We start from the raw sequence: 15,668 nt of genomic DNA, 5'->3' as shown, positions 1-15,668 counted from the left end.
AGTTCATACATTTAGCTTTTACCTAATGCCCCTTTCCTGTTTCATGGTCGTGTTTAGAAGCCTGCATGTACTTGGTTGCTGTGGAGCCTTAGGCTCTTCTTGGTTGTGGCGGTGTATCAGTATGGGTTCTCTCGAGGAGAGAACTAGTAGGATGTATATACACTGTAGAGGTAGATTGAATAGAATGGCTCACAACTGACAGGCTGGGGAATCCAATATTCACCTAGCTATATGCTGCAGAGGCTGACAACCAGTAGCTGCTTGGTTCATGAAGTGGAATGCCTCAGCAGTCCCAGTCTGGTGCTGAAGGCCTGGAAGGTTCCTGGAGAGTTGCTGGTTTTCAGCTAGGGAAGGACGGCAGCCGCCCCACTGCTGCAACCAGCAAGGAGCAAAGGCCAGCCAGCAAGAAGCACTTCTTTCCCCCTGGATCTTTTTCTATCCAAGCCAGCACTAGAAGGGTCCGCCCACCCTGAGGAAGGGAGTTCCCCCTCAGCCAATCCTTCCTGGAAATACCCACATCTCTCACAGGCCCAGAGGCTCAGAGGTGAGTCTTAGTGGAATCCAGATCCAGTCAAGTTGACAATCAGGATTAGCCATCGCAGATGCTTTCTTGTTTTCCTTTTTTAAACTTTAGACAGGGTTTCATATATCCCAAGGCTGGCCTTGACTTTGAGGGATTGGGAAGAGGGCTCAAAAGTTAAACGTGCTTGCTTGCAAAGCCTGCCAGCTCAGGTTCAATCCCCCAGCTATCCATGTAAAGTTGGGACAGATATCTGTAGTAAGAGATCCCAGTGTACCCATGCACGTGGGCATGTGGGCATGTGCACACATGCATACTCGCACACACGCACACACAAATGCAAATCAATTAATTAATTTTTTTAAATGCCTTGACCAGGGCCTGAGGGATGGCTTAGTGGTTAAGGCACTTGCCTGCAAAGCCAAAGGACCCAGGTTCAATTCCCCAGTGCCCACATAAGCCAGATAGATGTACAAGGGGGCACATGCACCTGAAGTTCATTTGCAGTGGCTAGAGGCCCTAACATGGCCTTTCTCTCTCTATCTTCCCCCTTCTCTGCTTGCAAATAAATAAAACAAAACAAAAAATTTAAAAAAAGAATTAAAAAAATGCCTTGACCAGTTTTGAAATTACTGGTTTAATTTTTGTAGAATTTGTCTCTACTGAATTTGCCTGACTTTTCTCTCTTTATTTCTTTCTTTCTTTCTTTCTTTCTTTCTTTCTTTCTTTCTTTCTTTCTTTCTTTCTCTCTCTCTCTCTCTCTCTCTTTCTCTCTCTCTCTCTCTCTCTCTCTCTCTCTTTCTCTCTCTCTCTCTCTCTTTCTTTCTTTTCCTTTTTGTTTTTTTTGAAATAGGGTCTCACTCTAGCCCAGGCTGACCTGGAATTCACTATGTAGTCTCAGGGTGGACTTGAACTCACGGCGATCCTCCTACCTCTGCCTCCTAAATGCTGGGATTAAAGGCGTGCACCACCACACTCAGCTTGCCTGATTTTTCTTATGATGGCATGGGGAGTGGCTTTTGGGAGGAAAGCTACTTTTGCAAAAGCAAAGCGACTTTTACCAACATGACTAATCACTATTGAGGTAGGGTTATCAGGGCTCTCCACTTGAGACTTCCTTCTTACCTGCCCAGCTCCCTTTTCTTCTGTGCTCTTTGAAAGGAAGTCGCTGTTCACAGCCCATAGCCTAGGAATAGGAAGTCGTAGGATGTCCAGGGGGGTAGCAGTCACATGAATTATCTGGAGTTCTTTTCCATAGGCGATTACCCTGCATTTCTCTACCTGTTTTCTTATTTTTATTAATTTTTTATTTGCACAGGTGTGTGCATGTGCATGGGCACATGAGGGTCTCTTCCTGCCGCAAATGAATGCCAAACATATGCACCATGTTTTGGGTGTGGCGTTATATGTGTGCTGGGGGATTGAACCCTGGGCCAGTACGCTTTGCATGCAAATGCCTTCAAGTGCCCAGCCATCTCTCCAGCCCAGGTATTTATTTATTCAAAAAAGTTTCTGCCGGGCGTGGTGGCACACGCCTTTAATCTCAGCACTCAGGAGGCAGAGGTAGGAGGATCGCCGTGAGTTCTAGGCCACCCTGAGACTCCATAGTGAATTCCAGGTCAGCCTGGGCTACAGTGAGACCCTACCTCGAAAAATAAAAAAATAAAAAAGGTTTCTGAAGCAAAGGCTTGCTTTAGCCCAAGCAGACCTGGAATTCACTATGTAGTCACAGGCTGACCTCAAACTCACAGTGATCCTCCTACCTCAGCCTCCCAAGTGCTAGGATTAAAGGCGTGTGCCTCCATATCTGGCTATTTATTCAATTTTTAAAATTAATTAAAAGCCCTAAAATTAAAACATTTGAAACGCAGTAAGTGGGTTAGAGAGATGGCTTAGCGGTTAAGGCACTTTCCTGCAAAGCCAAAGGACCACGGTTCGATCTTTCAGGACCCACGTAAGCCCGATGCGCAGGGTGGCACATGCATCTGGAGATTGTTTGCAACGGCTGTAGGTCCTGGCATGCCCATTCTCTCCCTCCTTCGCTCTCTCTCTCTCTCTCTCTCTCTCTCAAATAAATAAATAAAATATTTTTTTTAATGCAGTAAGGATCACAAAAATGCTTATTTTCTGGTAGTACAAAATGTCTCTTTTGGTACCTCTGTATTTGCCCAAGGTTTGATATGTGTAAGAAAGGAGTTATTTTGAAACATTTTTGAACTTATTACAATCTTTGTACCCATGGCTAGAGAGAGGAGTTGAACACAACTTCTAAAGGATTTCAGAAAAGAAGGGCATTTTGTAGGATACTGTAAAAATAAACCTTTTTTCTTTTTACCTGAAACTGCCAGGCTGCCAAGATGCCTCTGGACCTGGTTTCCATTTTGGGGAAAGCAGTAGGCCCCAGAACTCCCTCTGGAACGACATCAGTACAGCGTTTGAAGTCAAGGTGAAAGCAGGGGTCCCATTTGATGGCCAGTGCTCCCACTACCCCATTGTGGATTCGGATCATGCTTCCTAAAACACCGCACACGTCACTTTAAGAGCCACAGAAGAAGTTCAAAGTTAGAGTCCAGAGATAGCCTCTGGGCCTTTGGCACTTCTGAATGATTGTGAACTTAATATATATTTTAACTCCGTTCCAGTGCGTCTCCCTCAAGGGATGTCTCCTTGCTTCTCAGCTGAGTTGTATCTGCTAAGCTTGGCTGGGTGTTTGTTGACACGTTTTCTGGGCAAGACTATTTGAGAAACACTGACATTTCCCCTAGCTTCCTCTCTAGGCAGCAGCCCAGTCATCTTGCTGTCCCTGTTGGACGCTAGCCTCTTTCTTAGAAGGATCTGCTTTAGTCTTCATAAGCACTCTCACATATTTCTCTTCTCCTTTTTCCATTTTCTTCTTCTGACAGTCCAGAGGCTTTAACCATGCTGTCTTCCCAGAAGCTGAGTTCCCGGCTATCCAATTTGAAAGGACCTTCTTAACTTTTTGAATCAGGCATCCCCCCCCTTTTTTTTTTTTTTTCTTTTCGAGGTAGGGTCTCACTCTAACTCAGGCTGACCTGGAATTCACTATGTAGTCTCAGGGTGGCCTTGAACTCATGGCAGTCCTCCTACCTCTGCCTCCCAAGTGCTGGGATTAAAGGCATGTGCCATCATGCCCGGCAGGAATCACTTTAACTGGTCATCTTTGCTGTATGGATAGCAAGATCTTCTTAACCAGTCTTGCTAATAAAAGTTCACTGCCTTTAAGCCACTATGGCGCTACTGCCTCAGAAGCTGAGAGCAAGCTCGTTTCTTGTTCGTTTTCTTCGAAGTGAACAGAACAGCATAAGGGAAAGAGGATGAGGAGAGAGGAGGTCATTGCCCGGCTGGATCCAGGGAGCCAGAACAAGACAGACTTTTGTCTCAAGGGCAACAGGTAGTCTGGGGAAAACTTCGCATTTGGCCTTGAAAGGCCAGGATTTGCTTCAGCTCCATATTTTACTGACTGACCCAGTATTGGGACAAGCCATTTCTACTTTGATCCTAGTTTTTATCATTAGTAAAACTAGCGTTGTAAATAACCACTCCATTGGGTGAATGGGAAGACTGAATGAAATAATGTAAGTGAAAATGTTTTATAACCAGACAATTTTGTAAGAAGTTAGTTATCCCTGAAGGTGTTCAATGCTAGCTTAGTGAACCTGTGAACCTGGCCACCTCAGGGAGCTACAAAGGGAGGCTTGGAAATCACTCTGCTCATGTCCATGTGCAGGGGCAGCTCATGACCATCGCTGACCTTAGAGGTACCAACAAGGAGATGAAAGCATCTAGGCAAAGCAGAAGCAGAAGGAGCAAGTCCCCCACAGTGTTTACTTTTGGGTATGGCTGTCACTCAACTCCATCAGGGAAGGTGGGCTGGACTGATTCCAGGAGCCTAATGTCTATGTTCTTTTTTTTTCCTCTTTCCTTTCCTATCTTCCTTCCTTCCTTCCTTCCTTCCTTCCTTCCTTCCTTCCTTCCTTCCTTCCTTCCTTCCTTCCTTCCTTCCATCCTTCCTCTCTCTTTCTATCTTTCTCTCTTTCCTTCTTTTCTCATTCTAGCCTAGGTTGACCTGAAACATAACTCTGTAACAAGGCTGTCCTCAAACTCATGGCACTTCTGCTACCTTAGCCTTCCGTGTTGGGATTATAGGCATGCCACCCTGCCAGCTCTTGTTCTGTTTCTGACAGAGCTATCATGGTATTTTGATAGACCATCTTCCTTGGTGGGCTTCTTAGATTCCAAGAAGCAACTTTAACATCTCGGGTCTCATTCAGTAAGTGGCGGCAGCATCCCCTTGTCTTACAATTACCAAAATAAAAGCTCCCCCATGCCTCCCTTTGCATCCAGGAATGGTACTTCCCAATGGGTAACCACTGGAAATGTCAGTGGAGGTCCTGTATGGTGGAAAGAACATTAGATTTATAGTTACAAAGCAATTCACCTTAACTAGCTCCATGAGCCAAAGAAAAGAATTCTATGTGTCTGAGCCTTGGGGACTAAGGTGTAGTCCATGCTTCTGTAGCCCAGGCCACACTCCCTAGCCTGCCTGTCCCCAGATGCCTCTCGCCACTGCAGACAAACTCCAGATGCATGCACCACCACCTTGTGCATCTGGCTATGTGGATACTGAGGACTCAAACCTTGGTCCTTAGGCTTCATAGACAAATACCTTAACCACTAAGCCATCTTTCCTGCCCCTGTGTTCTTTTTTTGTAAAGGAATTGATTATTATTACTACTTATTTGCAAGCAAAGAGAGATTGGGGGTGGTAGACAGGGAGAGAATGGGTCTGCCAGGGCCTCTAGTGGCTGCAAAGGAACTCCAGACATAAGTGCCACTTTGTGCATCTGGCTTTATGTGGGTACTGGGGAATTAAACCCAGATTGTCAGGCTCTGCAGGCAAGCATTTTAACGGCTCCAGCCTGGTGTTTTGTATTCTTTTACAGACACATTCTACAGTTCTGCATTTAATGTAAATTGTTTTATTCTCCTTGTTAATTTAATTGGGTTCTCTAGTTTTGTAGGCTTAATTTATTTCAGGTGATACTGCATACACAAATGTTCAGATGACTTAGAGATTTAGTTATATTAGTACCCTAAAGTGCCATTATCAGAGAAATAAAACAGACCGATACTTTGCGTGTGTGGCACGTGTGCTGTCTGTCCTATGGCTAAGTATTTTTGAAGCCATGAGTAATTTTTTTTTAAATTTTTTTGTTCATTTTTATTTATTTATTTGAGAATGACAGAGAGAGAGAGAGAGAGAGAGGGAGAGAGAGAGAATGGGCGCGGCAGGGCCTCCAGCCTCTGCAAACGAACTCCAGACGCGTGCGCCCCCTTGTGCATCTGGCTAACGTGGGACCTGGGGAACCGAGCCTCGAGCCGGGGTCCTCAGGCTTCACAGGCAAGCGCTTAATAGCTAAGCCATCTCTCCAGCCCAATTTTTTTTTTTTTTTTTTTGAGGTAGGGCTTCACTCTAGCCCATGCTGACCTGGGTCATCTCAGGGCGGCCTCAAACTCACAGCAACCCTCCTACCTCTGCCTCCCCAGTGTTGGCACTAAAGGCATGTGCCACAATGCTCAGCAGCCCATGAGCAATTTTTTAAAAATATAATCACAACCATTTTCTCATTTTTTTTTTTTTTTTTGAGACATGGTCACTGACCCAGGCTGGCCTCAAACTCTCTATGTAGCTGAGAATGACCTTTTTAAACTCCCGATCCTTTTGACTTCTTCTGCCACATGCTGGGAATATAGGTGTACGCCACCCCAGCCAGTGTATGTGGCACAGAGACGCAGCCCAGGGCTTTGTGCACGTCAGGCAAACCCTCTACCAGCTGCACTATACCCCAGCCCCACTTTCTTATTTTCTTTTTCTATTCTTTCTTTCACTCATGCTCTTCTTACCTGTTCTCCCCCAGCCCCTGTTCTCTCCTAACTAGTATCTTGCCATTCCCTTTGTATTGTTGTATGAGAAATTTTTCTCCCATTAACAAAGCCAAACCAAAACCTCTTCTCTCTTTTTTTTAAACCTTTTCTCTTTAATTACTATTATTATTATTAATTATTATCATTTGGTCAGTATAAAAAGAAATGGATTTCACTGTGACTTTTTTTTGGAGGGAAAGAGGCTTTGAGGTGGGGTCTTGGTCTAGCCCAGGCTGATCTAGAACTCATTATGTAGTCTCAGGGTGGCCTCGAACTCACGGCGACCCTCCTACCTCTGCCTTCTGAGTGCTGGGATTAAAGATGTGCGCAACCACACCCAGCTTGACATTTTCTTTTTCTTTTTTTTTTTTTTTTAATTTTTTTGTTTATTTATTTGAGAGTGACAGACAGAGAGAGAAAGAGACAGAGAGAGAGAATGGGCGCGCCAGGGCCTCCAGCCACTGCAAAGGAACTCCAGACGTGTGCGCCCCCTTGTGCATCTGGCAAACGTGGGTCCTGGGGAATCGAGCCTTGAACCGGGGTCCTTAGGCTTCACAGGCAAGTGCTTAACCACTAAGGCATCTCTCCAGCCCGACATTTTCTTACTTACATATAATTATACTTTGCTCTTACTTTTCCCCTCCCCGCCCTCTCCTGTCCTGCCCATCCCTCTCTTGCTGGCTCCCTTCTTCTTCCACGGCACATCTACTCCATGACCCTCTCTTGTTCAAACTAAAAACCTTGGCTAACTTATCTTCCCTCTCTTTCTTTTTACAATCAAAGTGGTTTAAAATTGTAAGCACTAGGGCTGGAGAGATGGCTTAGCGGTTAAGCGCTTGCCTGTGAAGTCTAAGGACCCCGGTTCAAGGCTCGATTCCCCAGGACCCACATTAGCCAGATGCACAAGGGGGGCACACGCGTCTGGAGTTCATTTGCAGTGGCTGGAGGCCCTGGCGCGCCCATTCTCTCTCTCTCTCTCCATTTATCTTTCTCTCTGTGTCTGTCGCTCTCAAATAAAAAAATTATAAAAAAAAATTGTAAGCACTAATATTGTATCTCTAATTTTTTTCATAATTTCGTACTTAAAGACATTTGTAAGACTAGTAGTAAAAAGAATTCCCACGTACTTTTCACTCAGATCTCTGGACATTTGTCCTATCTATTTAATGTCTATCTAACATCTATCAATCTAAATAAAAACATATAAGTGTATAGGTATATTTATTCCTGAACTGTTATATATACACAACACCCTTTTGCCCTTAAATCCTTCAGGGTAGGTTTCCTACAAACAAAACTATGATGATCAGGGCTGGGGAGGCAGCTCAGTAGTTAAAGGTGCTTTCTCACAAAGTTTGCTAGCTTTGGTTCAACTCCCCAATACCCATGTAAAGCCAGATGCACAAAGTAGGGCATACAACTGGAGTTCATTGACAGTGATGAGAGGCTCTGGCATGCCCATTCTTTTTCTCTTTCTCAAACCAATCAATAAGTCAATCCATCAAATTTTAAAAAATATACATTGATCAAGGCTGGAGTTTAGCAGTTAAGGTGCTTGCCAGCAAAGCCAAAGGACCCAGGGTCAATTCCCCAGTACTCACATAAACCTTGATACACAAGGAGGCACATGTGTCTGGAGTTTGTTTGCAGTGGCTGGAGGCCTAGTATGCCCATTCTCTCTCTCTATCTGCCTCTTTCTCTCTCTCAAGTAAATAACATACTTAAAATACAATGATCAGAATCAAAGAAACTGCATCAGGGCAGGGGGAGATGGCTGTTCAAGTCTGAGTACCTGAGTTCAGTCCTCAGACTCCACATGAAAAGCCGGAAGCCATGGTGGGCTTCGGCAATCCCAGCATTCTGAGAGTGAGATGGGAGCTGGAGATAGGAGAACTTCGCAGGAGCTCTCAGCGAGCAAAAGAGACGACTCAGTGGTTAAAGGCGCTTGCTTGCAAAGCCTGGCAGTCCAGGTTCAATTCCCCAGTATCCAGATAAAGCCAGATGCACAAAGTGGCGCATGCATTGGAATTCATTTGCAGAGGCAAGAGGCCCTGGGATACCCATTCTGTCTGTCTGTCTGTCTGTCTGTCTCCCTCTTTCCTTCCAAATAAATAAGTTAATTAAAAACAAACAAACAAAAAACAGCAGCAGAGCTACATTGAGAGAAACCCTGCCTCAAATGAGGTAGAAGGCCAGGACAGACCCAGAAGCTGTCCTTTAGCCTCTACATGTGTGCCATAGTATGAGGGCATCTACTGTCACACACACTCACACATATGCACACACAAAAAGTTTGAACATACGTTTAAGAAATTCATGTCAATATATTATCTGCATACAAACCTTAATTATAGTCAATGAATTTTTCTAATAATGTTTTTTTTATAGCAAAAGAACATTCTGGATCATGCTTTGCATTTGGTTGTCATGTTTATTGTTTTTTTGCATGTGCATGTGCATGTTTATAGGTGGGTGCACATGTATGTGTGGGTGCACATATGGAATCCAGAGGCTGACATAAGATGTGTCTTTCTCAGTAACTCCCACCTTATTTATTGAGACGGGGTCTCCCACTGAACCTAGAGCTCACAGAGTCAGCTAGAAAGCCCAGGGCCCCTCCTGTCTCTGCCTCCCTACCACACCTAGAATTTTTTTTAGGTGGTTGGTGGGGATTTGAACTCAGGTCCTCATGACTGTGTGACAAGCACTTAATGCACTGAAACATCTCTCCAGCCCCATCTTTGTCTGTTTTTGATCTAAAACTGTTCCTATTTTTTCTATTTGTTCCATAATATTTGCATTTTTAAAGAATAGAGGCCAGCTGGGTGTGGTGGCGCACACCTTTAATACCAGCACTTGGGAGGTAGAGATAGGAGGATAGCTGTGAGTTTGAGGCCACCCTGAGACTACACAGTGAATTCCAGATCAGCCTGGGCCAGAGTGAGAAAAACCAAACCAGATTAACAAAAAAATAGGGCTGGAGAGATGGCTTAGCGGTTAAGCACTTGCCTGTGAAGCCTAAGGACCCCAGTTCGAGGCTCGGTTCCCCAGGTCCCACGTTAGCCAGATGCACAAGGGGGCGCACGCGTCTGGAGTTCGTTTGCAGAGGCTGGAAGCCCTGGCGCGCCCATTCTCTCTCTCTCTCCCTCTATCTGTCTTTCTCTCTGTGTCTGTCACTCTCAAATAAATAAATAAAAATTAAAAAAAATAATAATAATAAAGGCTAGGTTGGCTTCAAACTTGCAATTCTCTTTCAGCTGGGATTACAAGGTATAAGTCAGGAGTCTCATGTTTTTTCTTTCTTTTTCTTTTCTTTCTCCTCCCTTCTTCCCTTCTTTTTTTCTTCCCTCTTTCCTTAAACAATCCCTCAATTTGAGTTTATCTGATGTTTCCTCATGACTCAAATAAAATTATGCTTCTTGGGCTGTAGAGATGGTTTGGTGGTTAAGGTGCTTGCCAGAGAACCCCAAGAACTCGTGTGGATTCAAGTGTGTCATGTCACATACGCTCACAAGGGGTGCATGCGTCTGGAGTTCATTCTCAGTGGCTAAAGGCCCTAGCACACCCATTCACTCTCTCTCTCTCTCAAAATAAATAAATTTTAAAAAATTATAGAATTACGCTTCTTTGATGGAAACATCACAGAAATGATGCTATGCTTTTCACAGTGCATTATGTCATGAGAACATCATGTGGATTTGCCCTGTTGCTAGAGTTATGAATTGAATGTTTATGTTCCCCTCAAATTCACATTGAGATCCTAGCCCTTAGTGTGATGGAATTAGGATGTGGGACCTTTGGGAAATTATTATGTCATGAGGATGAAACACTCATGAGCAAGACTAGTACCTTATGAAATAGACTCCATGGCTGGGGAGATGGCTCAGTGGTTAAAGGCACTTGATCCACAAACCTGCTGAATGGAGTTTAGATCCCAAGCACCTATGTAAAGCTGGTGGCACAGTAGTGGACGTGTCTGTAATCCTAATGTGCCTGGAGCGAAGGGAGCAGAGTTGGGAGAATCTAGAAGCTAGTGGGCCAGCTTGTCTGTCTTTCCCAGTGGCAAACAGGAGAGATCCTGTCTTAAATAAGGTGAGAGGAGATACCAATGCCCAAGGTAAGCCTCTGAGACACATGTGCAGTGGTACATGAATACACATATGTAATTTAAAAAAAATAGGGGCTGGAGAGAAGGCTTAATAGTTAAGGTATTTGCCTGCAAAGCCTAAGGACCCAGGTTTGATTTCCTGGTACCCACAAAAGCCATACACACAAGGTAACACATGGTCTGCAGTTTGTTTGTAAATGGCTAATGGCCTTGGTATGACAGTTCTCTCTGTCTCTCCCCCCTCCCTCAAATACTAAAAGATATTTTAAAAATGGGGCTGGTGAGATGGCTTAGCAGTTAAGGCACTTGCTTGCAAAGCTGACATACTAGGATGATTTCACATGTCCACATAAGCCCAGATACACAAAGTGGTGTATGTATCTAGAGTTTATTTGCAGCCTTTCTCTTTCTCTCTCTCCTTGTAAAGAATAAATAAAAAGAAAAGAAAAGGGGGGGTCAGGTGGGACCCTGCATGTGAGCTTCGTGGGTAGGCCTGGGCTCTTGGTTCCCCTGCAACTGGTGTGGATCTGCTGGGACCCTGACCTGGGCTCTGGGTCCTGTTCCCTGGTGGTTCAAATGGGGTGTCTGGGACCCAGTGCATGCATGTGCAGTGAGACTAGGTTCTGGCTTTCTTTTTATTTTCTTTCTTTCTTTCTTTTTCTTTTTCTTTTTCTTTTTTTTTTTTTTTGAGGTAGGGTTTCATTCTAGCCGAGGCTAACCTAGAATTCATTATGTAGTTTTCTCAGGGTGGCCTTGAACTCATGGCAATCCTCCTACGTCTGCCTCCCAAGTGTGGGGATTAAAAGCATGGGCCACCATACCCTGCTTAGGCCCTGCCTTCCTGTTCCCCAGTGGAGCAGGTATGGAACCACCAGATCCCCACAGAAGAAGTGCTGTGTCAGGCTCACAAGCGGGGATCTGTCTGCCATCACCTCAACCCCAACATCCATAACCACCATGACTGAGATTCAAACCCCAAGCAGGATCCCTGCGATTCCCTCACCCTGCCTCCCACCAATGGCTACAGCCAAGCCTACTACCAAGGACCAGAAAGCAAGTACCAGAGTCAACAGGACCCTCCCTGCCCACTGAATTGGGCAAGCACTGCAGGGCCTCACTCAGAATTCCCAGGAGAGTGAATATGCAAGAAAGTCTGGCTTAGGCTCAAGAGCACCCAGTCCAAGCCTGTGAATACACCGCTTTCTCACTCCTACCTTGACCAAATCTGAACAGGGCAATCAGCGCACATTCCACAGAGATGCTAACTGCCACAGCCCTAGCAAAACATGACAATGACTTCAAGATGGGCAAACCCTAAAGCAAAACAAAGAACGTAAACACTAAGCCAAAAGACACCCACCAAAGACCCTAGCCCCACAATGGAAGCTCCTTTGCAAACATAAAGGAAACCTCACCCTTAAGACCCCCAAATGAAGCTATGGCAAGTATGTTCAACAAACTGAGGCCATGAATAAAAGGATGGAAGAATTAGTTGGGACCAAAATAATTCACAAAAGATTTTAAAGCATGGTTGAATGAAGAAAATCAACAAAAAGAATTCAAGAATGAACTCAAAGCATAGCTTAAGAAAACGGAAAAAAATCCACAAAAAGAACTCAATACACACCTCGAAAACCTGGAGACTGAGCTGGGCATGGTGGCACACGCCTTTAATCCTAGCACTTGGGAGGCAGAGGAAGGAGGATTGTTGTGAGTTCAAGGCTACCCTGAGAATACAGAGTGAATTCTAGGTCAGCCTGAACTAGAATGAGACCCTACCTCAAGAAACAAAACACACACAAAAAAGTGAAGACAATAAAAAACTTGGCAGAAGGTAAAAGAAATGAAATAAAAACAATGAATAAATCATCTCAATAGGCAGTGGAATAAACTCAATGAAGATATAATCAAGTACAGGAATGAACTCCAACAAACAACTAGCAAATCTAATCAAGAAATGAAACTGGAATTCCACAAAGAGATGGAGATGCTAAAAAAAAATGTCATAGACAACAGTGAAATAACTGTTTCAAAAGGCTTCCAAGAAAGCCTCACAGAGTAGACCATATGGAGGACAGACTCTCAGAATTCGAGGACAAGACAGAGGAAATAGTCTAGCAGTCCAAAAACAATTATAAATTTTAAAAAATGCTATTAGGGAAATTTGGGACCCCTTAGACACCAAATAGATCATTGGCATACAAGGGGAAGAAAGACAGATCAAAGCCATAGAGTACATCTTCAGCAAAATTATCAAAGAAAATTTCCACCAACACCTGGAGGCTGAGGAATTCACTATTAAATAATGCACAGGTAGCAGAAGAAATCAAAAAATTTCTGAAACTGAATGATAATGAAAACTCAACATATCAGAACTTATAGAACACAATGAAAGTAGTTAAAAGGAAAGTTTATAGCAGTAAATGTTTTCATTACAAAAACAGAGAGGTCTCAAGTTAGCAACTTAACCATCTAGCTGAAGGCATCGGAAAAACTAGAACAATCTAAACCCAGTAATACCAGACATAAAGAGATAATCAAGATTAGAGCAGAAATCAATGACTGGAAATAAAAAAAAATGGATGAATCAAGGAGCTGGTTCTTTGAAAAAGTAAATGAGATTGATTAAACCCCCAGCCAATTTGATCAAAAGGAAAAAAGAAAAGGTTCAAATCAACAAGATAAAGACATGAAAAGGGAGACATTACAGTAAATGCTAATAAAATTGGGAGGATCATCAGGACATATTTCAAAGATCTATACTTCACAAAATTGGAAAACCTGGATGAATCTTTAACTCATACCACCTACCAAAACTAAACCCAGAAGAGATAAACTACCTAAATAGAAACATAACATCAAATGAGATTGGAGCTGTAATTAATAGGTTCCCCAAAACAGCAATAAACAAGTCCAGGTCCAGACAGTTTCACTACTGAATTCTATCAAATCTTCATTGAAAAACTAGAGCCAGTTTTTCTCAAGTTATTCCACACAATTGAAAAGAAGTGAACATTCCCTGGTTTCTTCTATGAAGCCAGCATTACATTAATACCAAAACTTGACCGAGACATGATACGAAAAGAGAGCTACAGCTGATATTCCTGATAAACTTTGACGCAAAAATTCTCAATAAAATTCAAGAGCACATCAAAAGTATCATCCACCTCAACCAAGTAAGTTGCATCTCAGGGATACAGGCTTGGTTCAACATACAGCAATTGATAAACATAATGCATCACATAAACAGACTGAAACTCAGGATCATCTCTACAGATGCAGGAAAGGCCTTTGACAAAATTCAATATCGCTTCATGATTAAAACACTGGAGAAAGGCTAGAGAGATTGCCTAGTGGTTAAGGTGCTTTCTTGCAAAGCCAAAGGACCCAGGTGTCACTCCCCAGGACCCATATAAACTAGATGCACAAGGGGCGCATGCATCTGGAGTTCATTTGCAGTGGATGGAGGCCCTGGCCTGCCTATTCTCTCTTCCTCTATCTGCTTCTTTCTCTCAAATAAATAGATTAAAAAAAAAAAAAAAACACTGGAGAAGATAGGAATGGAGGGACCATATATCAACACGATAAAGGCATTATACAACAGACCTAACGCCTGTATCATACTAAATGGGAAAAACTTGAAGCATTCCCATTAAGGTCTGGAACTAGGCAGGGGTGCCCACTCTCACCACTGCTTTTCAACATAGAACTTGAAGTTTTAGCTCAAGCAAAAAGACAAGGGAAGGGGAGGAAAAAAAAAAAAAAGGGATATAAACTGGAAAGGAAGAAGTCAAACTAGCCCTATTTGAAGATGACATGATCCTATACCTAAGAGATAAAAAAAAAAAAAATAAAAAAAAAAAAAACAACCCGCCAAAACCTCCTAGAAGTGATAAATACTTTCAACAAAATGGAAGGATATAAAATCAACACACAAAAATCACTAGTTGGGCTGGGCATGGTGGCATATACCTTTAATCCCAGCACTCAGGAGGCAGAGGCAGGAGGATCACTGTGAGTTCAAGGCCGCCCTGAAACTACATAGTGAATTCCAGGTCAGCTTGGACTAGAGTGAGACCCTACCTCAAAAAACAAAAAAACAACAACAAAAATCACTGGTTGCACAAGGGGGCGCACGCATCTGGAGTTCGTTTGCAGTGGCTGGAGGACCTGACGTGCCCATTCTCTCTCTCTATCTGCCTCTTTCTCTCTGTCTGTCACTCTCAAATAAATAAATAAAATTAAACAAAAAAGTATTTAAAAAACCACCAGCCTTTGTATATATCAATGGCAACAACATGGAAAAACAAGTCAGGGATGCTGTCCCTTTTATAATAGTCACAAAAAAGAAAAAAAAAATCAAATACCTTGGAATCTCCCTAACCAAAGAAGTGAAATACCTATATAATGAAAACGTAAAAATATTGAAGAAAAAAAATATTGAAGAAAGAACTGGAGGAAGACATGAAAAAGATGGAAAGGTCTTCCACACTCATGGACTGGAAGAATTAATATTGCTAAAATGGACATCCTACCAAAAGTAATATACAGATTCAATGCAATTCCAATTAAAACCCCAGCAACATTCTTCACACAATTAGAAAACAAAAAAAGTTCCAAAATTCATAGGGAAGAAGAAAAGGCCTTGAATAGCCAAAAATGTACTCAGCAAAAGGAATATCCCTGGTGGTATCACCATACCTGATTTCAAGCCAAGGCAATAGTAATAATAATAATAATAATAATAATAATAACCCAGTATGGCGCTGGCATGAAAGCAGGCACATTGATCAATGGACTAGAACTGAGGATGCAGGTATGAGTTTGGGTAATTGCAGCTGCCTGATCCGGGACAAAGAGGCCAAAGGCTCTCACTGGAGCAAAGATGGCATCTTCAGCAGACAGTGCTGGAGAAACTGGAGAGCTTCATGGAGAAGATTGAATTTGGGCCCTCTCCTCCCACCTTGCACTAAAATCAACTCTAAATGGATCAAGGACCTGGATATAAGACCTGAGCACTCCAAGATATATGAATAGAGAAAGACTTTCTGAACATGACTCCAGGGGCCCAGGGAATTAGGCAAACACTCAATG

The 15,668-nt window shown here is 43.1% G+C and overlaps 1 pseudogene; it reads right to left on the bottom strand.

The window, feature by feature from the left end:
- Positions 1-3,029, bottom strand: part of LOC101601109 — a 121,725-nt pseudogene extending 118,696 nt beyond the window's left edge.
- Positions 3,030-15,668: the final 12,639 nt, after the last annotated feature.

The sequence above is a fragment of the Jaculus jaculus genome, chromosome 5 (assembly GCF_020740685.1).
Source record: "Jaculus jaculus isolate mJacJac1 chromosome 5, mJacJac1.mat.Y.cur, whole genome shotgun sequence".
In the NCBI taxonomy this organism is placed as follows: Eukaryota; Metazoa; Chordata; class Mammalia; order Rodentia; family Dipodidae; genus Jaculus; species Jaculus jaculus.
This window is presented reverse-complemented; position numbering and strand designations above follow the sequence as displayed.